At 48.2% G+C, this 24091-nt stretch overlaps 1 long non-coding RNA gene across 2 annotated transcripts; it reads right to left on the bottom strand.

Moving 5' to 3' along the window:
• Positions 1–1910: 1910 nt before the first annotated feature.
• LOC128346529 (uncharacterized) lies at positions 1911–22089 on the bottom strand. 2 transcript variants are annotated; one of them, XR_008317022.1, is made up of 4 exons: positions 21407–22089; positions 11609–13392; positions 8970–11063; positions 1911–3464 (listed from the first exon to the last, which is right to left on the bottom strand). It is a non-coding gene; the product is annotated as an uncharacterized LOC128346529 (long non-coding RNA). The 2 variants fall into 2 exon arrangements; XR_008317021.1 differs by lacking the exon at positions 1911–3464 and having other exon boundaries at positions 8536–11063.
• Positions 22090–24091: the final 2002 nt, after the last annotated feature.

Raw genomic sequence — 24091 nt, 5'->3', positions numbered from 1 at the left:
TCATGCTCTTGATCAAGTCTGAATCAAATGGATCACGTTGCCTGTTTTATATGCGCTGTTTCCCAGATGCTGAGTGACCCACAAAGAGATGACTTCTTGTTTAGTGCACTCATGGCCATCTCGGATCCTTATTCCTTACTCAAGGAAAGCATTGAGTTTGAATGCTGGGCTTAAGGTTTTGATGTTTTAATGTCTATTGATAAAATGGAAGGAATCATTTCACATGCAAATGTTTAAATTGGTTGTGTCATGCAAGGGTTTTGAGAACTGTCTTGACTAAAGAAATAGTTTGCCTTGTCAGCAAGAAAGGTGCCTGCAGCCTAGGTGCAAATCATGCTATCTTGCACAGACATAAAAAGCTTTGTGGAAGGTTGACTTTGTTGAAGATGATGTTTAGCATTTTAGCATTCAAGGCTCTTCAGACACGGATTGCGAGAACGCCCGGCCTGAGAAATTGACACAAGATTGAACGGAAGTGAATGCACCTTCTTAAGAAGAGGAAGGCAGATCACCAAAGCCGGCGGGAGTCCTGTGATGAGGATGGGGTGAGTAACTGGGCCTGACTGGTTGGATGAAACCCCATCCATACTGGGCCTTTTCCATACCAGGTGCCAATTTTTAAAATTTTTTTAAAAAGTTCGGCACTGACATTTCTTAGTGACTCTTCTACTTAGTTTGAGAGAAGTTAAGAAGAAAGCCGGAAGAAACTCTACATTCATCTCATGCACTTTAGTAAGGGAAGGACCAGCCCCTTGATCATTTCAGTTTCCCTCTGCTGCACCGATTGCAGCTCAACAGTATTCCTTTTTTTTGCAGTCCGGTGACCAGAACCATAAAGAGTAGTTATCCCAACTGTGGCTATCCTGTAGATGTTTGACTACAATTCCCATTATCCCTGACTAGCGGCCACTATGGAAGTCATCCTAACTTCAACTGACTTGGATGTATGTCTTTTTGCATTAGCTTGAATTCTTTTCCAAGCTATTCCAACCAGAGATGCATATTCCTAGTTGTCAGCGTCGCCAGAGGTTTCCAGAGGCCTCTCCCTTTTAAAGGTAGCTTGCTTGTTCAAATCCCTATGGATCTCTTCTCTATGTGTTGCTGATGGAGATGCTTCTCCCCAAATAAAACCATAAACCATGCATTCGCTTCACAGTGGGTGGGAGGTTGCGGGACAGATAGGTCCCTACCTGCATGAGGTCTCACTTTTATTGTTGCAGACTTCTGCTTCTTGGTCAGAATTTTAGATCTGCAAAACCGTGTTGGAGAGAAGGACAGCCCACTCCATCCATCGGAGCTCTTTTTACCTCAATGATATTATCCTTATTATTGTTATTGATGTTGTTGTTGTTGTTACTGCCACTTTTAAGAGCATGCCATATCTCTGTTTCTCTGTCCTGATCCGTTCAATCAATTCTGTTCAGTGATTCTTTTCTATTTAGCTGATTGGGGGGAGCAACTGTCCCCCTCCCGGTGTTGTTGCTGGGGTCTACCATCTTCCTTTTTAGATTGCGAACCCTTTGGGAGCCGTCTTTCATATTTTATCTATGTAAACTGCTTGGAGATGGAAGGGGAGCTGAAAAGGCTTGAGAACAGCAGAGATACTCTCAAGGCTGGCTTCTACGAATCCTTCGGTGGACTGCATCCTCCCCAGGACTCCGATGACAGCAGCAATGGACTGAGAGAGAACCTACATTACGTGTTCAGGACTACAAAAATCCCCCTCCCCTTGGCCTCGTGCAGAGGGGAGGGAGTGTGTCCCAGTCCCGCTCTGCACGAGGCCCAAGAAGCGGGCCGATTGGCCCTTTGGGTTAGGGGGTGGGGTTTTGGCCGGGATCAGCCGATCCCCGCCCCATTCTCCTCAGTTTTGGCCAGGCATTCCCCTCCCTCCCTCCCTGGTACAGAGCGGGTCTAGCGACTGGTCGCCCAACGGGGCCGAGTAGGAATTTTTTGCTCCCAACGCATTGGCCACTGTTGGGGTTTTTTTCGCATACTCCGTTCTGTGTTCCAGGTGTGTAGTTAGAGTTAGGCCGTTCACAATAGCAGTAACAGTGCGGGCGGGGTGGTAATTCGAGGGTTAGAACATTGGTGAGCACCCTTGGATATTTAAAAGGGTGATTGGTCAATCGCTCCTTTGTGGCCTGTGTGGTACGGGGAGAATGGATTGCCATGAAACCTGCTTCAGGACTTCACCAAACTTTGGGCTGAGCGGTCCGGGGTGGGCGAAGACCTTGAAGTATCCAGATCCTCTCTTACGAAAGGGGGGGTTGGCTTGAAGGAATTGGGCGGGGCGTATCTGCCCGTTTCCCGAGAAAGGGTGTGTCGCCCAGTAAGGTGCTGGGTAGGACGTCAGAGTTCTAACCCGGTCCTATTGGCCCGCACTGTTCTCTAAGGGTGATTAATCACCTGGTGTTCCAGTCCGCCATGTCTTTTGTTACAGTTAATAAAGTTGTGGCCCTTTTACCCATACTAAGTCTACGTGTCTTCTTGGGCTGGGGACAAGGATTCCACTTTTGTGTGCTGATCAGGCGCACACTGCCTTGATTCTTCCACTCGGAAGAAAACTCATTCCGCACACTGATGAAAAAAATCTGAGGGAACATTCAGAGGCACTCTTACCCCTGGATTTCTGGGTAAACTCTAAGGCCTCCACACATCCTGGGGGCCCCAACATCCTTTTTAGTCTATCCTGGCCCATTGTTTTCCAGGCGACCGAGCATGACTGTTGCCTGCACCGGAGTTGACTTCTGCTATAAAGACAATGGGGGGAGTGGGGAAAGAAATATGTATGATGGAAATATGTTACTCCGCGTGCTGAAATGTTCCTGCTAATGCATATTTGCATAAATATAACTGTTTTTTAGTCATACATTCTTGTGAGTTCAATTTCTGTTTCCATTCTAAAGAACCCATGTGTAGATGATACTGCATGTGTCATGGTGTGTGTGTGTGTGTGTGTGTGTGTGTGTAAGGGATGGTGCTTAACTTGCGGGGGGGGGGGGGGCGGGAGCTCCAAAGGCCTTCAGTTCCAGGCTCCAAAATCACCTCGGTGCACCTCTGGGAAAACTGCAAGGGAAGCTCTGATTCTCTTCTCCGCTCAGGGGAAGACAGGGGAAGGTTTTTCTCTCAGTTCCCCATTCTGCTCTACCACTGTGCTATACCAGATAGCACAGTAATAATCAGCCTCATCTTCAGCCTGGATATTGGTGGTGGTTAAATAGCCGTTGTCTCCAGAGGCAGAACCAGTGAACCGAGCTGGGATCCCTTCTCCTCTGCTGCAACCACTACAGTGCACAAAGCGAGGGGCCTGTCCAGATGTCTGTTGACATCAGTCAAAGCTGACTCAGCGACCACCACTGCTTTTCGTACAGTTTTTCGTGCTTTTCATGCTTTTCGTTTTGCTGTTTGGTCCAGGGACGCAGACTGGGAGGCAGGCTGTTTCACACTTGCCTGGGAATGGACACCTTTACAAAAAAGACAAACCAACAGTCAAGATATCCGTACATTAATGCTGCCTTCATATATCACATAACCATTTTCCCGATGAATACTGAAGATAAATTGCTTTGTGGTCAGAGAGCAATGTGATGCGGGCCCTGCATTCCCTTACCTGAGCAGTAATGGAGAAGCATCAAGAATAAGAGTCCAGGCCATGGTGAGCTCTCTAGAGCAGTTTAACTGCCTGAAGTCAACAGAGAATCATGCGGGATCTCCCCCTTCCTTCCTTAAATCCTCCATCGCTGAAGAAAAGCCCCTTGATGCAAATTTGTTCTGTGATCATTGGCTCTGCTGGAGCTTCATAAAGTTGTGCCGTCAAGTTGGTGGCGACCCCTGGCAACCATAGAGCCCTGTGTGATTTTCTTTGGTATTCTATTCTTTGGTAGAATAGAATATTTTGGTATTCTATTCTTTGGTATTCTATTCTTTGGTAGAATACAGGAGGGGTTTGCCATTGCCATCTCCCACACTGTGTGAGATGATGCCTTTCAGCAGCTTCCTATATTGCTGCTGCCCAATAGAGGTGGTTTCCATAGTCTAGGGAACATACCAGTGGGGATTCGAACAGGCAACCTCTGGCTCCCTAGGCAAGTTCCTTCCCCACTGTGCCATTAGGTGGCTTGGAGCTTCATAACCTCTCTGAAAATACGTGTTCCTCTAGGAACATAGGAAGCTGCCTTATATTAAATCAGACCACTGGTCCATCTAGCTCACTCCTTTCTATACAGACTGTTCGCAGCTTCTGCAAGGTAATGTAGGTGAAGAGATGAAATATTTTTCAAATCTAAGCTATATAGCAATGTAGGATTCAAATAAAGAAACAGAACACACAATTTGCTGTGTATGCTAAACACCTTTTGGAGTTTTTTGATCTTCAGAGATGATTCATAGATGTCAATAATAAATAAATAGCCATACAAGTCCTATTTAAACACATTTTGAGAACGTAACCACCAAGGACTTTGATTTTCCTCCACATGTACGGATGCCTTACAATCATTACATCAATGTTAATTTCCTTTGCAATTGAGAGAGCCAGGCAACTGCAATTTTTTTTTTTAAAGATACATACATTGGTTGATTGATTGATTGATTGATTGTTCAAATAACAACCTCCTTCTACCTGGGTTCTACCCGGATTTGGGAGCTGTGTGTACTCCCAATTTTCAATTGTGTGGAAGCAAGGTTGGAGGAAAACCTGGGTAGCTTTTCCTCCTACCTTACTTCCACACAATCGCTTCTCCAAAACGAGAAATTGGGAGCACAGATAGCTCCCAAACCCAAGTAGAACACAGTTTTGGGTTGTGTGAATGACCTCGATATGTGACCAGGGTTTCTGCATTTAACCATATGCACACTTTGGCCCTGAGTGGCACAAGGCAAAGCAGAACCCCTCTAAAGGAGACAGTTGCAGGCACAGAACACATTCAGGTTAGGGAGCCCTCACTTTGAGAAGGAGGAATGAAGGTTTTTGTCTCAGTTCCTCATTCGCCTGTGCCACTGTAATACACAGCAGTACTCCACTCCCTGGCCCCACAGTAATAATTGGCCTCATCTGCAGCCTAGATGTTTGTGATGGTTAAATAGCCAGTATTCCCCGACGCAGACCCAGTGAACCGATCTGTCGTAAATCAGAAGGCGAGGGGCCTGTCCAGGCTTCTGTTGATGCCAGTAGAAGTAGTCACCCCAGTTATTACCACTGTGTCTTGTGCAGAATAGTTTAACGGTTTGGCCCAGGGACACGGACTGAGTGGCCAGCTGATTCACCGTTGGCTGTGTCCTGACACTTTTACAAGAAACACAAAACAGCAATCATGGCCTTAGTACCTTCTCCCTGCTCTCAGATAGCACATCATCGCAAGGTTTCTCCCTTAAATACAGAGCATCAATTGCTCTGCGGTCTGTGCTTCAGGTTATGCAAACTGCATCCTCCACACCCTTACCTGAGGCATAACTGAGAAACGTGAGGAGAAACAGGGACAAGGGCATGGTGGTGAAAGGTGAGGCAAGTGTGTAGATCTGTCTGGAATCTTCCTTCTTTCTTACATCCCCCAGGAACTGAGGAATGGTCCACCATGCAAATCTGCTCACGCTCATTGGCTGTGGTTGAAATGGAACTCCTCCACTGGAGGAGGTGATACCTGAGCAGAGCCAATGACATGAGGTCAAGGTTGACCTCAATGGCATGAGACCAAGCTTGATCCATGATTTAAAGTAAACGTAAAACCACAAATTCATGCAATGTAAGTTGCCATAAGTTGCATTCATTTCCTGTAATTGTATATATTTTTTCTTTTTGTTTCTGTTTTTGTTTTCTGGTCGTGGACTATAATAAATGTTAGCTAATCTCAAAAAAGAATGAAAAATGAAAGGCAATAAATGGCCATTGGGAGGATATACCACCCTCTTCCACTGCTTCATTTTATTTGTTACAGAGGGTGCATTTTCTTCTTGATGGATGAAACCGCATATGAACGGGGCCAGTCTCTAAACCATCCCAGAGTTCCAGACTATGTTCTTGGGTAGAGAAAGACATATTTTGGACCTTGATTGAAGCATAAATAGACAATAGAAATAGATTCTTTGTCATTGGCCTGGAAGCAAATTTTAAAAGTGTCCTCTACTCCCTTACCTGAGTAATAACTGAGAAGGGCAAGAATGCCCCTTCCCTTGGCCTCGTGCTGGGGGAAAGGCGATTTGTCCCAGCTCCCTAGCACGGGCCCCAAGAGGCTCCTGATTGGGCCTCAGCATCTGGTGGGCAGGGCTAAGGTTGCTGCTCCGGCAGCTCCCCACCCCGAAGGATCAGTTTGGAGCGCGATTCCTCCACCCTCCTTTCCCTAGGAGTAGAGCGAGTCTAGAGGCTGGTTGCCCTCCTTGGGGGCCAAGTAGGAATTTTTGGCTCCCAACGCATTGGCCATGTTGGGGTTTTTTCCCCGCCTACTCCATTCTGCTACCCTAGCATCAATGGTCAGATAGTTAGGTCACGGCTTGGCATTGACAGTGCGGGATGAGTGGTAAGTAGATGGGATGGAACATCGGTGAGCACCCTTGGACAGTCAAAACGGGTGATTGGTCAATCGTTCCCTTGTGGTTTGTGCGGCCCAGGGAGGACGATTCGCCATGAAACCTGCTTCAGGTGCTTCACATAGCCATGGGCTGTGTGGTCCGGGGTGTGTGAAGACCTGGAAGGATCCAGGCCCCCGTGGGGGTTGGCCATGAAGGGAAGGGAAAAGGTTTTCCACCTGCTGCCTTCCTGAGCCAGGATGTGTCGCCCAAGCAAGGCACGGGGGAGGATGCGGTGGTCCAAACCCAGTCATTGCTAGGCCCTGCACTGTCTTGGGGAGGTGGGCTTAACCCTATCCAGTCCGCTAATCCAATTATAGTTTATCAATAAAGCTGTGACCCTTTTTACCCACTACATTTGTTGTCCGTGTCTTCTTGGGGGCCGGGGTCTGGCGACAAAGCACAGAGCCCGGGCCATGGTAAGCTCTCTCTTGAGGAGCGAGCTTTCTGAACCCATCAGATAACAGGGTGGGACCTTCCATGTCGGCTCTTCAATCCTTTGGAGCCACAGAGTGACACCCCCCATGCAAATTTGCCTTACGGTCATTGGCTTGCTTTCCAGCTCATGTCTCCCCTGAGAATCTGAGTTGCTCAAGTCAGTCCAATGATCATAGGAGAAATGTGCATAAAGGAGATGATGCCAGATTTTGGAAGAAGCTGTTTGCTTTGCCCTGGATCAAAATCAGGCAGTGGTAGCAGAAATCACAATGAAAAAGGTCCCCAGGGACATAAAGAAAGGGCATTTTCAGAAACGATACCAGGAACTCCAATCACAATTTATTTAAGCTGGGGATGATGGGAGTTGTAGTTCCTCAACAGCTGGACAGCCAAGGTTGCCCACCCCTACCTGAAGGAGAATATCTTACAGCAGAGAGTGCTCCCATGTATTTTATTTATTTTTACATTTTATATCCCGCTCTTCCTCCAAGGAGCCCAGAACGGTGTAATACATACTTGAGTTTCTCCTCACAACAACCCTGTGAAGTAGGTTAGGCCTACTTCACAGGTTCTGGAGCGGTGGGCTTTATTTTCAGAATGGATAGAAGCACATATGGATGGGTCCCATTCTAGATCGGACTAGAGTCCCAGGCTATGTTCTTGCATAGAGGATGATGTTCTTGCATAGAGAGGAGAGCTGGTCTAGCAAAGAGAGCTGGTATTGTGGTGGCAAGCATGGCCTGGCCCCCGAGCTAAGCAGGGTCCAACCTGGTTGCATTTGAATGGGAGACCACATGTGGTAGCAAGCATGACTTTTCCCCTTAGCTAAGCAGGGTCTGCCACAGTTGCCTATGAATGGGAGACCACATGTGTGATCACTGTAAGATATTTCCCTTAGGGGATGGAGCTGCTCTGGAAAGAGCATCTAGCTTTCAAGTTCCCTCCCTGGCAGCATCTCCAAGATAGGGCTGAGAGAGATTCCTCTCTGCAGATTTTGAGAAGCTGCTGCCAGTCTGTGTAGACAATACTGAGCTAGACAGACCAATGGTCTGACTCAGTATATGGCAGCTTCCTATATTCCTGTGTTCCTATGATATGTGCTTGCATTCTATCTCTATACCTGATGGCGTTCATTCAGGAAGGCCCAGAAAGAGCACCCATGGATGGCAAATGTTCTCCTGCTCCCCTTCACCACCCATGTGTGACCACACATGTGGCTTCTGGGCATCCTTCATTTGGTGCTATGTTGGGAAACTGGCCAGACATCCCCTCCAGAAGGCTAAAGTGGGAATCTCAAGCTTCCCATTGTAATGCATTCCAAGCATTGTGAGCTTGGCTTAATAGTTTAAAACAAGGTACTTGGACACAATCCAGTCCCTGACTTCTGCCCCCTAAGAGTGACTCAGTGGACTCAGTGAAGCCCAGGCAAGCAGGAAAGGAAGGAAGGAAGCACACACACACTCTTCAGCACAAGAATGAACTGGGGGTCAGGACGTCAACCTTTCCAAAAATGAACACATTGCCGCAGGCTATTGTAAAGTATGGGATCTAGATTGGTTTTCAAATCAAACAAAACCACCCATAGACATCTCACACAAACTTTGCCACAAAGTTACACAGGATCGCAGACTATATCACAAAAGGAACATGTTAACCTGATGGACACACAGGACAACTAACTTTGCTGCCTTTAATCCAGAGGCCTATGTAAAGTGAGCTCACCACACCCTTAATGGAGCAGTGATGACAGGTAAGGGTGGTCCTTCCATGAGGCAAGGTCAGGCAGTTCCCTCAATGGGCAGATTATTGGGATGCCCGAGGGGCAGCAAGATGGCTACTGCTGCTCTCATTACCTAGGCACTTTTAAAAACAATCCTTACAAAACAATTTTAAAAACAGTCTAAAACCATGAACAACGAAAACATGTAAAGCCGTTAGAAAACCCTGGAAGGCCAGGGAGTTATTCGCACCTGGCTTCATGCTTCGGGGTCAGTGTTGAGTGAAGACACAATGAATCGCACTCGCGACAAGGAGGGAAGCAGCCCCTCCCCTCTGCTCTCAGGTTTTCTTTTGGTGCAAGTTCACATCGCGTGCCTCCGTATTTTCCTTCTAGCCAATGGCGGGGTGGGGAGAGAGATTTCTAAAGCCTCTATCTGCATTCCTAAAAGATTATTTCCCTCTTATCATGAGAATGATTCTACGTCAATTCCTCTCCCTATTTGCTCTGGTGTTTTCAGAAAATCTCATTAAAAGCAGCATTTTAAAAACCCAGAAATACATGGAGATAAGCTAGAGGCAATGCCCGATTTGTGTGTGGAGTGCTTCAAAGAATAATATTTGCAGCTGCTTGAGTCCCGAGCACTTGCTATGCACTGGTGGTTTAGATTTGGAAGGTTGTGATTTTACGAAGGAAACCTGTCTTTTCTGAAATAGGGAGGTCCTAGAAGGACGAAAGGAACGGTTAGTTGATTGAGAGTAGCTGGAAGGACAAAATGATATAGCAGCCGGCAGAAGAAGAGGATTTGTTGCCCCTTGAGGAATTGTAGGCAGGTTGTTGGGAGGTCATAGGTCTTGCCATATTTTTCAGTTTTTGTCTCCTTTCCATTTTGTCTCCTTTCCAACAAGAGCCTGGCCATCAAAAGGTCAAATTCTCTCTTCTTCTTCTTGTTCCAGGTGCCAATGTAGATGAACACATCCACGTGTGCCAGTGCGGAGTTGCTGCAGCGAACATTGAATGAACAGTCAGTGGCATGGCGAGACGTATATGGAGGAGCTGTTTGGAAAGGGGACAGGCCCAAGGGCATCTGCTTTTCTGCCTTCTGTGTCAGATGCTGCTGAATGGATTCTGTTCTTTGAACAGGACTGAGCAGATTCCATTATAATGGAGTGAGGAGTAGGATGGCACAGAAGGAACTGATTGTCTCTGGCTTTAACCTTGTAAAAAACCTTCCAGCTTCTGAGAGGCAGGTGGCAAAAATGCCCAGCAAGTGTTGACAATGTCCATTCAAGCAGAGTTCAGTGGTAGGAAGAAAGAGTGCAAAGTTCCAGCATCAGTTGGCCCAAAAATGGGATCAGGAGGAGATTTAGGAGGTTTGTTAACCTGGATACCTAAAGAGGTAGCCATATAGGCCACTTGGTCAGTGAAGAGCTTCAGGTACTCCGAGGGAGGCAGAGGTTTTGGATCTTCAATTAGATTTGAAGGTGTGGAACCCGATGCGATGTCCAGGGTTGTTTCTGCATCTGAAGCGGATTCTTCAGTCGAGGAATCCAGTGGTAGGAGGTCAAAGTCCAGCTGCTTAGGTGGTTGAGTTCTCTTATCTCTTGACTGAGACCAAGACCTGCAGTGCTGAGGAGAGTGTGATTGGGTCCGAGAGTCTGGATAGTCCAATCTCCCCGGATATTGGTTTCGATGTGGAGCCCAAGAGCAAGGGTGGAGATAGCGTTCTCTATCATCAATGACAGATCTGTCATCGAAGATGTAAGTGGAATGATCAGGCATGATCAGATGGAGAGTAGTCTCAATGTCGACGTTCTCAGTAGCAATGCACTGGATCCAATGGAATAGCGTTTAGGAGAGTAGAGATGGTGAAGGGATTCCCTGTGACCCGGAGAGCGTTGGTATCACATAGGGTCTCTTCTATATAGTCAGTATCATGCAGGGGATGCTTTTCAGTCTGGAGGCAGTCGGTGTTGAGAAGACCAGCTAGGGTTGATGGTATAATCCTCCATTTGAGCTGGGTTGGAGTCATGTTCAGGATTGGAGGGTGATCTTGGTGTGACTTCTCTGGTGTCTCTCTTGTTGGGAATGGAGCGGTCTCGCGAGTCTGTGTTGGGAGCGTCATGTTCCCTGCTTTGGCCCGGAAGTCACTGTGCAAGCTTAGGGTCTGCAAATACCAAAATCACCTTTTTTAGAATCAGAGCTGATGACTGAGATTTTTTGTGATTTTAGGCAGTTGAGATATTGGGGTGGGAGTGACGAGCTTGACGGGCTACACTCTGTTGGCAGCACAGTGTAGTGTTTGCATTGACTTAGGAATCTTTTCATTTGTAGTTGGTGAAAGATGCTGAGAAGAAAAAGAAATATAGAACAACTGTATTTAGTTAGGATGCACATTCCAAAGTCCTGGGGAACCCTAGAAAAGGCTCTGTTTCAGGTCAGCACCAGCTGAGCCAGTGGCAACTGCCACCGAACCTCCCCAGATGATCTGAATAGGCAGCAGCAGGGTTCATGAAGAAGGTGGCATTTCCTTTAATATCTTGGGCCCAAGCCCCAGAGAGCAGCCTGGCTGCTGTATTCTACATATATTCGGCATACTACAGACAAAAACTGTCCAATGTACAGTGCATTGCACTAGTGCAGTCTGGATCTTACTTGCATATGCACCACTGTTTCCAGGTGGTCTATCTCCAGGAATGGACGTAGCTGGCGTATCAGCCTAAGCTGACAGAAAGGCCTCCTGGCCACTGCCTCAACCTGAGAGACCAGGAAGAGGCTTGGGTCCAGAAGTACCCCCAGACTACATACGGGCTCTTTATGGGAGAGTGTAACCCCATCCAAAACAGGCAGATCTGAGCCACTTCCTAAGTCCCACCTTCCCACCACGAGTACCTCTGTCTTCCTTGGATTCAGCCTCAGTTTGTTCTCCCTCATCCGGCTCCTCACGGACTCCAGGTAAGTCTCTCGGGAAGTTGGGCCATTTCCTAATGAAGTTGAAATGGAGAAAGAGGTTTGGGTGTCAGCATATGGGTAACAGCCTGCACCAAATCCCTGACGATTTCCCCGCACCGATCCATGTAGATATTAAAAAGCATTGGGGATGGAAGGGAGCCCTGTGCAATCCCATACAATAGCTCTCCTTTGGAAGAGCAACAATCTCCAAGCAACAGCATCTGGGACCTACATGAGAAGTAGGAGTGGAGCCACTGCAAAGCATTGCCTCTCACTCCCTACCCCTTCAGGTGCTCCAGGAGGTGCCATGATTCACTGATATCAAAAGGATCTGAGAGAGATCCAAAAGGTTCCACAGGGTCATACTCCCCTTGTCGATTCCCAATTGGAGATCACCCAACAGGCCAATCAAGGCCTTCACAACCCCACAGCCCAACTGAAAGCCATTTTGAAATGGGCCCAGATCATCTGCTTCTTCCAAGACTGCCTGGAGCCGAGATGCCACTACCCTCTCTCAATCCGCTTGCCCTACCATGGGAGGTTGGAGAAAAGCCTAGAATGGGATCCAATGCAGGTTTCTTCAACAGTGGTCTAATCATGGCCTTCCTGAGGCAAGGAGGCATCCTGCCATTAAAAAGTATTAATGATGCTTCCAAGACCCTCTCCAATAACCTCCTTGCTAGATTGTATAAGTCATGTTGGGCAAGGATCAAGAAAACAAGTATTCAAGTGAAGTGTCCCAAGCAGGTTGTCCACATCCTCTGCACTCACAAATGGAAAATGATCCAATTTCACTGTGCAAGAGGAACTGCTGAACACCTCTACAGTAGGCTCTGCAGGACCTGTAGAGTCTAGTTCAGTTCGATGAAGAGAGTTTTCATCTGCAAAGATCTCATTTGAAATGTCACAACGGGTAGCTGATGGATCCAAATACTCATTCAAGGGGGGAGGGCCATGCACTAGCCCTTTCACAACTCGAGACAACTCTGCTGAATGTGAACTTGCAGAAGCAATGCGAGCAGAAAAGAACTGCTTCTTTGTTGCACGCATTTGATTGATGGATTAAGTGCCATCAAGTCAGTGTCGCCTCATAGCGACCACATCATTTTGATAATGGAAAGGCAAAATGTTCATAGTAAAAAATGATTTTGCAGTCCCATGAATTCTTTGTTTTGCATCAATATTGTGTTTCTGTATCTTGCACCTTCTTCACATACCAAGTAAAATAGCTAGCCCTGCTAACTTGGCCAAGAGGCTAACTTGGCCAAGAGGCACCTACAGGAGCTTCTGTAGGGTGAGATCACTGCGCTTGGAATTTGAGCAAAAACTTTGCAGAGCCTGCACATGATTGCTATCTGGAACACAAGACCAAAGGCATGGAATCAGGATGACAGAAATGGGGATCTGCTAAGTCAAAGACAGCAGCCAATCTTAGATTTCATCGTGTGAGGAGGGCTGGTGATCCAGCCCACAGAAGCTCATCTAGAGCAGAGCATCATGGCAAGCCAGCAAGTGTTGGGGAATGTCCTGGGCTGGGTGGAGGAAGGCCCTCTACTCAATGGTTCCTGGCCACCGCCCTTCCTTCCTTCCTTCCTTCCTTCCTTCCTTCCTTCCTTCCTTCCTTCCTTCCTTCCTTCCTTCCTTTCTTTCTTTCTTTCTTTCTTTCTTTCTTTCTTTCTTTCTTTCTTTCTTTCTTTCTTTCTTCTGCTTTGCAGTCCTCAGACCTGGAATGGAAAAAGAAACAGAGAGGGGTGGGACACCGTCTTTTGGAATGAAGGCTGGCTACCATTGATTGGTTACAGCACCAGTCAATAATCCATCGGGAAGACAGCCGGCTTGCTGCCAAATGGCAAAACCTAGCCTGGCTGCTGGGCAAAACTTTGGGGAGGAAGGAATGCTCTGTCACCCATGTCTTGGTCTGTGGAGTCACACCAGCTGACTGGGGATGTGGATGGTAACTGTGCCTGTTGGTGGGGCCTGGCCCACAAGCCCATGTTCACTGGGACCCTTAAGGTGCGGGGTATTGTGGTGGGAAGGGCAGTTTCCTTTCATCCAAGATGTGTCTGGCTTGGACGTGAGATTGTAAGCCTGTAAGCATAGCCCCACGTCCCTCTTCAGGTGTGCACTCTCGACTCCCGACTTGGGGCTTTTGGGGCAGGCGGGCTCAGAGAATTGTTGGAACTGGGACCTTAGCCTCCGCAGAGGGACTTGTTATGTTCACAAACCCCTCATTCGCCTACTGCCAGCTCTCCCAGGGGTCATAGGGCTCTTTTGCTTCTGAGCCCTCCTCCCAGTCTGGCCTCTCATCTCAGGCCACCTGCCTGTTATAAATCCCCCAGCAGACAGAGCAATCTTCGTGAGATCTCAGGTTTGGCCAAGATCTCGTCTCCAAGCCTCCCCGAGGTCTGGCGGGAAGTCTGCGAAGTCCCGCGGGAGCTGGAGCTGGAGCTGGAGCTGGAGCTGGCTGTATGTGACAGTTTCTTTCCAGAACCTCCATTTGGGGGACTTGCCCTTCATGGAGTCACTCCTGGGGGAGTTCCTGCGGAACCATCTGCAAAAGCTGCAGGCTCTTCACAACCCACTACTTGGACACTCCCTCCCTCCCCTATAATGGAGCTAGAAAAGGGTGCAGGATTTCCATCTAAGTTTGTAACTTCTGTTTTTAAAAAACCTGGACTGTTCTTGACCTTCCACACTCATCTCCAGCCAGCAGCATCCTCCCTTCATCCCTCGCTTCTTCTGGGTCTCTTCCTTTCCAAGCACAGGAACAGGAGCCAGTGGAAGTGAGGTGCGGAGAGACCTGCTGTTACTAAAAGAAGAGAGTCTGGGGGGAGACTCTCGGAGTTTCAGATGCTCGGAGATGCTCGGAGATGCTCGGAGCAGATGCTCGGAGTTTCCTTCCGCTTGGGGCATCAGCTCTTGGCTTGGAGGGAGGGAGGGAGAATCCTGCTGCCACCACTGCCACCCCCACCAGCTGCATAATGCAGCAGTGAGTAAAGTCAAAAGAGGCAGAATGGAGAAGGCCCAGCAGCCACCCATGTGCTCTACGCTGCCTCCTGGTGGCCATGCTGGTGACTGCTGTCAGTAGGTCAACCCGAAGTTAGGGGTGAATATTTCCTGGGTCAGAAGGTCAACCCTAAGTTACTAGTCCAGGAAAAATTCAACCCTAACTTTTTTGCTGTTGTTTCTGGGTCAACACACCCCACCCCACCCCACTCCACACACACCACAACTCAAGAAAGGCAGGCACCCAAATCGTGGTTTCTGCACCTGAGATCCAGCAAAACCAGATAGTTAGCAATAGGACTGCAAGCATATTATCAACAGTGCTGAGAAATGAAAGTCACATATTTCCCTCAGAAAACAAGATTTTTTTCTTCTCTTCATGGCACTTCCAAGATTATGTGCTACATCCTCTATAATAAAGAGCCAAGGCGTTCCCCCCTGTCTCTGCGCCCGTGTCTTCCTTGGCTGCTCAGAACGTCCGAGGAAGATACGGCTGCAGGCACCAGGCGGCCATGTTGAGGAGATCGGCAGGCCGAAAATTGCCTACGGGGATGGCAGAGGCGAGGCGGCGGGTCCAGCCCAGCCGCAGAGGCCGGCCGTGGAGTGAGCCGACCGCTGTTGGGAGCAGGGAGCAGCTGGGCTTGCTCCAGCCGAGCGGCTCTCCGAGGCAGAGCGGCAGCTGCTCTCCGGTGCAACCCCGGCCAGCCAGGGGTAAAGCGAGCGAGCGAGTGAGCGGAGTGGAGCGCTGGCTGAACAATAATAAGCTGCTGCCGGCTCCTCCTGCTGCCGAGTCTGATGGACGGACTGGCTGACTAGCTACCTGGGGGGGGGGGCGAAGAGGCTGGGGGGCTATCAGGCGCGGAGCGAGCCAGCCAGCGAACAGCGGCCGGGCAGCGAAAGTGGAACGAGCCAGAGTGGCGGGCAAAAGAAGCGAGCAGCGCACGGCAGCGGATGCTTTCCACGCCCGGGGGTTGTTGTTGGTGGTGGCGGCGGCGGCGGCCAGCGACCGTTGGAAGTGCCGCCGCGTGGGGAGGAGGGAGACAGGTGAGGCTCGGCCACCGTGCGTGCCCTTCAGTAGGCCATGCCCACAGACCCCCTGCCTTCAAATTCTCTTTTGCTTTTTTTGGGTTGTGCTCCTTGGGACTAGCCCGGCCACCCCTTCAGGGCTGGGGTTGGCCCCAGGCTCCAAGTCGCCAGGAGAAGGAAAGGAGTAGTCTTGCATAGGAATATAGGAAGCTGCCATAGACTGAGTCAGACCCCACCTCTTCTAGCGCCCGTTAATGTAACGGGCTCAAAGTTACTAGGGGAAAGGGGAGCAAAGCGGGGACCATGAGGACAGGGTGCAAAGCAGGGACTATGCTGGACGCAATAGCGGACTATGCGGGATGCAATAGCGGTCTACTAGGGCCCGTTAATTTAATGGGCTTAAAGTTACTAGTGCTTCAATAAAATGCTTCGGCTTGGGCAGATGGCATTGAAAAGGTAAATAAAGGATAGAAGCTGTTTGTTGCGCAAAGCCACCAGCAGGGGGAGCAGTCTTTACTAGCTTGCTCAAAGAAAATTCCACAATAGGAAAATACAGCTATTTTTGCATGGCACACATGCAATGTTATAGGACTGTAACACAGCAATAAAACCACAAAGACATTGGAAATGCGAATGGCACCTTGCTGACAGTGGGAAGGAAAAGGCTGACCAATGGGAAGACTAGTCCTCCCAGAAAACCAACGGAGAGACTAGCTCTCACCAGATGTAATTCTATCTGGCTCAATCGGGCAATGAACTGAAATGACTCTGACACAATTAAAAAGAAATCATTAAAAACTACCTGATTTCCCAATTGCTCTGTGGGTTGAGTGGTGGGTAGCACCCATCATGCTCAACCCACTCTGGTGCCCCCGGAAGCCTGTTATTTATTTATTTATTTATTTATTTATTTATTTATTTATTTGAAACAATTACTACACCGCTCACTCCGAAGACTCCGGGCGGTGCACAAAAACATGCAAACAAGGCAACATTAAAAATTACATTCTAAATTAAAAACTAAAGTAACTAACAAAAACCAAATAAGTAAACTACAGGGCAAAATCCTGGTGAAAAAGAAAAGTCTTCAATAGAGATTTGAAGATCAGTAAGGAAGGGGCTAGATGGATCTGAAGGGGAAGAGTGTTCCAAAGAAGTGGGGCAGCAACCGAAAATGCCCTTTCCCAGATCCTAGAGCCCCGAACCTCTCGAAAATCAGGGACCGACAATAGGGCCATCTGAGATGAACTAACTGGATGGGATGTAACTGGAAAGGGAGAGGCGGGTCTGTAGGTAGACAGGCGCCAAGCCCTGCAAGGCTTTGAAGGTCAGAACCAGGACCTTAAATTGAACTCGGAAGCGAATAGGCAACCAGTGCAATGACTGCAGGAGAGGTGTTACCCCGTCATATTTTCTGGCACCCATGAGTAGGCGAGCCACCGCACTCCGGACCCGCTGTAGCTTCCTGATCATCCTCAAAGGTAACCCTATATAGAGAGTGTTCTAATCTAAGTGCAAAGAAGAATTCAGATTGCAGAGCAGAGCAGAGCAGTGAGTGCAGCACAAGTCAGTCTCAAGGCCAGACATGGAGCTCATCACAGCAATCACCAAGAAATATTACACACAGAAACATAGAGCTGAGCTGCCACAGTCCCTTTCTCTCCACAACACCATCTCACACACAGACCACCAAACCAGAGCTCTAGGAAGGAAGGAAGGAAGGAAGGCACCCAGGTACTGCTTTTGTCCATCTGAGATCCAGGAAAACCAGATCGTTATTACACTCACTGCAGAGAAAAGCACATTAGAAAATCAAATCTCTTTGCCTCTCCTGAGGCACAGCATGGAGGAGAACCGCCCCCCCCCAACCAAACCCTCCTGGAGAAGAACGTTTGAGTTCCACTGGGTAGGAACCTGCAAAGGGATCAGGTGTTCAGGTAGGTCAGGTAGGTCCAGCTCAAGCTGCCTCTCTTTCAGCATATGCAGAGCCTTTTCACCCCGGTGGAAATGGCCGACTATCTTTTGGCACTTCTCCACAAGAGCTGCCATGGGAGCAGCAGGGACCCATAGCCAGGGGATGTCCCAGGGTGTACATTAAGGCTGCCTATGGGCCTGATCAGGGCCTTGGTGGTGGGAGCCCCCTATTGCAAGTGCCCTTCGCATCCTGGAGTCTTGGGAGCAGGAGCAGCTGCTGCTGCTAGCCAAGGGCAAATGTCATCCGCAGTAAAATACAAGAAGCCCACATGCAAGCCTGTGCCGCCAAAGAGCAGAGCGGAGGGGAGGGCCAGCAGACCCACACACCTTTCTCCTCCCACTGGTAGGCAAGCTGGTCTATGCAAATCTCTGTGCTTCTCACTTTGGTGGATGGCACCTAGCAGCCAATGCTGCATTGCACCTCGCTCAAGTTAGAGTTCAGAATGAATGTGGCAGATGCTGGACACCCCGGAACCAAGTTTGTAATCTCCAAAGCCACAAATTCTTCAACACACCAACACACTTGTGCTTTCTCTGTGTAATTCTCCATTAAGTCTAAACAACTCTTTCTCAACCACTGGTCCGTGGACCAGTGCCGGTTTGTGAGGCATTGGGTACCAGTCCATGAGGCATCACTAATAAAAATCACCCCCCAAAAAACCAATTTTGGGCTGGCGGGGGCCACCGGGACCTCTCCGGAGTTCATCTGCAGGCAGCCCTTGCTGCTGGATAACATTCATCTCACACTTTATCCAGGAGAGAGCCACCTGGAAATGAGCTCCAGAGAACTGCCCAAAATTGTTTTTTGGGAGGTGCCTGGGGGTGGGGGTGGGGCTGAGGAGTGCAACCACCTCACTAACTTCTGGTCCAGGAAACTGTGGATGAATAATGTATCTTTGACTCCAAAAACATTGAGAAACACTGGTCGAAAGCATCCCTGCTGTTCTCTTAGGAACCTAGGACGCTTCCATATACTGAGTCAGACCATGGGTCCATCTAGCTCAGTATTGTCTACAGAGACTGGCAGCGGCTTCTCCAAGGCTGCAGGCAGGAATTTCTCTCAGCCCTCTCTCGGAGAAGCCAGAGAGACCAAAGCTAGGAGTCAGTCACTGTATGGCACGCAGTTGGGCCCCTATCCTTCTTATAAACCCCTGGAGGCTGTGCAAAATCAATTTCTTAGGACAATACTAAGAGCACCAAGATGTGCTCATTCTGTGACGTTGAGATTTGATCTGGGTGTTCTGAGAATTGAGGCTAGAGCTTGGATGTTGATCCTAGCATTTTGGCTTAGGATAAACTTCTTTCCTCAAGGATGGATTTTGTCCATTTTGGCTGATAGTTTTCAATCTTCTTGGGCCCAGGCAATCCATGCTAAAATTCTTTCATTGGGATTCTCCATGGATTATCTGGTTTTGTTGAGCTCTACAGGCTCTGAAGCAAAGAATCCTGGATAATGAAAAGCAACACGAGCTTTCCACGATCCCAGATCAAAAACAGCTGGACGGCCAATGTTCCCCAGCCCTGCTTTAGAGAAAGGTATGACCTGCTCCCGTCGGTTGTGCAGGCGGGGAGAATAAAGAGTATACCTAGGGAAGATAGAATCTGCCCTTGTGGTTTAGGGAGATTGAAACCATCCAACATGTATTGCTCCCCCCTTGTCTGTTTTACAGAGAGTTAAGACCCTCCCTGATATCTCCTTGTCTGGCACCCTTTCCAGGATGCTCAGAAGACTTTTGTGTCTCTTATCTTTGGACAGATCAATCTCCATCTATTACATATAAGGTGGTGAAGATTTGCTCTAATGCTATGTGGTTACGTCAGTTTTTTATTTCATGCGTATGTTCTTCCTGAAGTTTTAGTTTCTATTTCTATTTCTTGTTAGCAATTGCTAGTTAAGTCTTTGATTGGTACTGTATGTGACTGATGTTTTGTTATTTTCTAGCAACTGTTAATCTTTTGTAGGATTTCTTTATTCTACCATTTTTAGTTGTTTTATAAGCTGACCATGGGTATCTATCTATCTAATATGCCATTAAAAAGTAAAAACCTCTGATAGAAGTCAGTGGGCTGGTTTTTTGGTTGTTAGCACATAGGCAACACCAAAACTATTTTGTGAAAATATACCAATAACAACATTGAGATAAATCTACCAGCACCTGGGGAATTCTTCCTCCCCCCGCTTTCCGCCTTCATTTTGTCGGTGCTGTGTCATTTTTCTCCCCCTCCACCCTCTCTTGCTCCATAGTTGTCCAAGTCACTAAGTGAGGTTGCATGAAGAGGGCCAGAAAGGGCCAGCACCAACGTGCCTCCTGGCCATGAAGGAGGAGGATCCATGGAGAACAGGGCTTGCCTGTAACGCAGAACCCTTTTTAGCCCTCCCAGAGATGGTGATATGAAAGAAAACCCCTTCATTCATTCATTCCCTGGGCCTGCTTTGGATCTTCTTTACAGATATCATGGGAGCATTGTGGAATTAAAAGGGCATGGCTGAAGTTGTCCTCAGGTTGAATTCAAACCCAGTTATCCATGGATCCTATATCTGTGGTTTAGCGTATCCGTGGTCGGGCAATTGACATCCGACCCCGGCATAAATGGAAAAGAAATGGTTAATTTCCATGTATCCACGGTATGGAGATGCCCGAAAATATCCTCCAACAACATTTCCAGCTGCCATGTTGTAAAATGGAGCTCATTAAGTTTTTAAAAACACTATTTTCTGCAAAAAAAAAATCACTGAATAATGGAAAGGACTAAGACGGGGGTGGGTGGGTGGACGACTAGCTGGGTGCCTGCAGAGCACAGTAGGGTGCATTATTTCACTCTTTTAAACATTCTGTGGCCATTTCCCAAGCGATTTTTTCATTGACTTAATGCCTTGGTATATGCCGTTTCGGAATCGGCAGTTGTAGCGGAGAATGGAACCCTCCCGGATATCGAGGTCTGCCAGTATATCCCTTCCTTGAGCGGTATGGGATCCAGCCACAGACAAGCGCACTCTTCCAGAAACATACAAACTGGGACCGAGTGTTGAGACCGTGCAGTACAAGACAAACAAGAAGTCTGCAATGGGGAAGTGACTGGAAAGGTGCAGCTTGACACACCTCCTCACACAGGCGACAAGGAGAAGGAATGGCCAACTTCTGCATCCCATATCTGTCCACACTGGAGCCAGTGTGGTGTAGAGTTGGACTAGGACTGGGGAGCCCTGAGTTCAAATCCCTGTTCAGCCATGAAGCTCATTGGGTGACTCTGGGCCTGTCACTTATTTCTCAGCCTAACCTACCTCACAGGCTTGTTGTGAGGGTAAACCTAACCACAGACACCGCTTCAAACACAGGAAGCAATGAAGAATCCACCTTCCCTTTTGATGAAGCCCCCCAAAGGTCAACCAAACCGATAGAAAGCAGCTCTCGTCAAGGAGGAGGCCCAGGGGGAGCGGGGAGGAGTTCCCTCACTGGGGTGGGATCCTTGCCCGGAAGGGATTCCCAGGAGGCTGCTGCCACCATCCACTTTATTATTTTGATGTGGGGAAACACGCTCCCCATATCCGGTGCCTGGGGGTGGGGGATTAAGGGGCCAAACCCTCCCCAAAGGGCTGAGCAGTCCTCGGCCTCCAAAGGCAGGTGCCGAAGGCAGACCCAGAGCAGCCAGGATTTCATTTCGGATTCCAAGGAAAAGCGGTGCAGCAAGAACTTTTCATCAAAGAGATGACCAGAGAGAGGTCTCAGTAACCTGGCAATGCAGATCCCCAGCGATCCTCACAGAAGAACCACTTCCCTCCGGAGGCCTTGCACGGATGTCCTGGTCCTTCTTCCTCACAGCCTGCGGCCTTCTTCCCAGCTCCCCAGCAGCTCTCGGCCTGCTTCTTCCTCGGGGTCCTCCTCCTCCTCCTCCTCCTCCTGGGACAGACTCACCAGGAGACCAGAGCTTCTGCTGGGGGTGGAGCCAGGAATCCCGCCCAGTCCTCTGAGCTGGTCCCTTTGATTTGGCTCTAAGCGAGGCCTAGTCCTCCCCCCAATCCTTACACGGTAATGCTACATTGTGCGTTATCACCTCTTCAGGATGTCTAGTCCTCATTGTCCTAGATGTCACTGACTGCAGATGCCTCCCTAGCTGAGCTGGCCAGCAAGCCTCCTGGGAAGAGGGAAAGGGTGCCCTAACAGCTCATCCAGAGAGAGGAGGGGGGTTTCGTTTGGTTGTGTAGCACCAGCCTTTCCAATCACAGGGTCACCCCAGCTAACTTGGCAAAGAGGCGCCTTTTAACATGGTGATTCTCTTTATTTAAGAGGAGGAGAGTAACTGGCCTTATCCACCGCTAGCACAGTACCTCCAGTGACTGTTGCTGTTGTCTGTCTTATGTTTCTTTTAGATTGTGAGCTCTTTGGGGATGGGGAGCCATATTGTTGGTTTGTTTATTATTTCTCTGTGTAAACCGCCCTGAACCATTTTTGGAAGGGCGGTATAGAAATTGAATGAATGAATGAATGAATGAATTGTTGGAGATGGAGTTCCAGTGCATCGACCTCTTGCACCAACTATCCTCATGATGACCACTCAGGGCTTTGGGAGTAGAGGTCGTGCGTGGGGGTCTCCCTCAACTGTTCTGCCTGCCTCTACTCTATGACCCCTGATCTGACTCTTCCGCACTTCCTGTGCTGATGAGTCATAATCCTTCCTTTCCTCTTAGATAACCAATGGAAACATCTGTCTCCCTCCTTACCTATTCACCATGTTGGCCATTAGATTAGGGTTAGGCTTTCCTATCCAAGTGTACTTCACCAATCAATGCTTAGTATTTAGTTCTACAAGAATCTCCATGTGTTTTCTCTAAAGAGCTGCAACAACTAGACCATCCTCTGCTACCTACTCTGGAAATGGAGCGTGTGCTTATTCCTTAGTGCTCTGCTGCTTTACCTACTGGGGGTGAAAATTAACAACCTCCAACAACAATCACTGACGTCTGTGTTCTAAATTGCTTCCTCTTTTGCCTGGTTTATTTTTCTTCCCTGCAGAAAACGTATGGAGGCTAGAAAAGTGACGTTCCCCTGACATTTGCAAGAGTGGGAGAGGCAGAAACACCACTGGAGAGACACTACCCAATCAATCAGGGCGTCCAGAAGGAAGGGCACGGCCTGCTCGCCACCCGTTAAAATGTTGAAAATTGATCTTTATGGAAGGAGCGGAGGCAGCAGTGCCCAGGCTGACGCCTTGCCTGCACATGGTCCAAGCGATGTGCTTGCATGGTGGCCCGTTTGAAGAACTACCCCAAGAGAGAGAAAATAAGATTCCAAGAGCAGAATTACATTATCAATTGATTTATTTTATTTAACGTATTTATGTACCACCCAAAACTTATGTCTCTGGGAGGCTTACAATAAACAGTACACATTATATAAAAATAAAACATTAAAATAAAGTATTGTCCTTGGTATGAAAATGTGAAAGACATCAATTTTTGTATGATACTGAAAACAAAATCTCGCAATTAATACATCCTTTATTGGGTCTTTCTAGCAAAATGAAGAGAGCATCTCAGAATGGAAAACTTCTTCTGGCCATGACTTCCTGATGGGGGAAAGAAGGGCTGGATATGGGCCACAACAGGTGGTTGTGTCTTATAGACAGGTCAGTCAAGTTGAATGACGTCTTCCCATTCATCAGTGGGCCAGATTCCCTTGGGCTGTACATTGGGTAGTGTGGTCTTCCAGTCCCATGCCTTCACAGGTATCTTCCATGGTTGGCTTTGAAGTACTGGAGGGCTTCGCACGGTACATGTACCCTGAGTTCTATGAACTCGGTCCAACAGAGTGTGAATTTGGAAACCAGGGACCTGTGTAACATAAAGGACAGGAGGGTTAATGGAATGCATTTTTTGAAAAAGCCTTGCCATGAACTGGAGCACAACCTTTGTGGAAAAGCAAGATATATATAGTAGTAGTAGTGGTGGTAGTAGTAGTAGTAGTAGTAGTAGTAGTAGTGACTAATAAGAACATTCTGCTTTCTCCAGGAAGGCTGACAGCAGGATACCATCCATCCTCAGGCAGTCATAGCTCCACATTATTGACCCTTCCAGGAGAATTAACCCTTCCTGGGGAATATCACTCTGTCACTTTCATGGGAAAGCTAGCATTTGATCACAGGTGGTCTTAGTCCAAGTGTAGCACACTCTCAAGAATGCTGTTCTGGCTGTAAGCATGATGCACCATTTTTGAAAAATGCTGGAACCAAGCTGGCCCTCATACATACAAATGATATTCCCCAGGAATTGTAGATTCTCTTGGAAGGGTCAATAATGTGGAGCTTAACTGACTGAGGATGGATGGCATCCTGCTTTCAGCCTTCCTGGGGGAAGCTGGTTCTTACTATTCACTACTAGTATTTATATAGACTGCTTTCCCACAAATGTTTCCAAAGCAG

Source organism: Hemicordylus capensis, chromosome 2, assembly GCF_027244095.1.
Source record: "Hemicordylus capensis ecotype Gifberg chromosome 2, rHemCap1.1.pri, whole genome shotgun sequence".
NCBI lineage: Eukaryota > Metazoa > Chordata > Lepidosauria > Squamata > Cordylidae > Hemicordylus > Hemicordylus capensis.
Note: the sequence above shows the minus strand (reverse complement) of the source record. Positions and strands in the feature narration are given on the sequence as shown.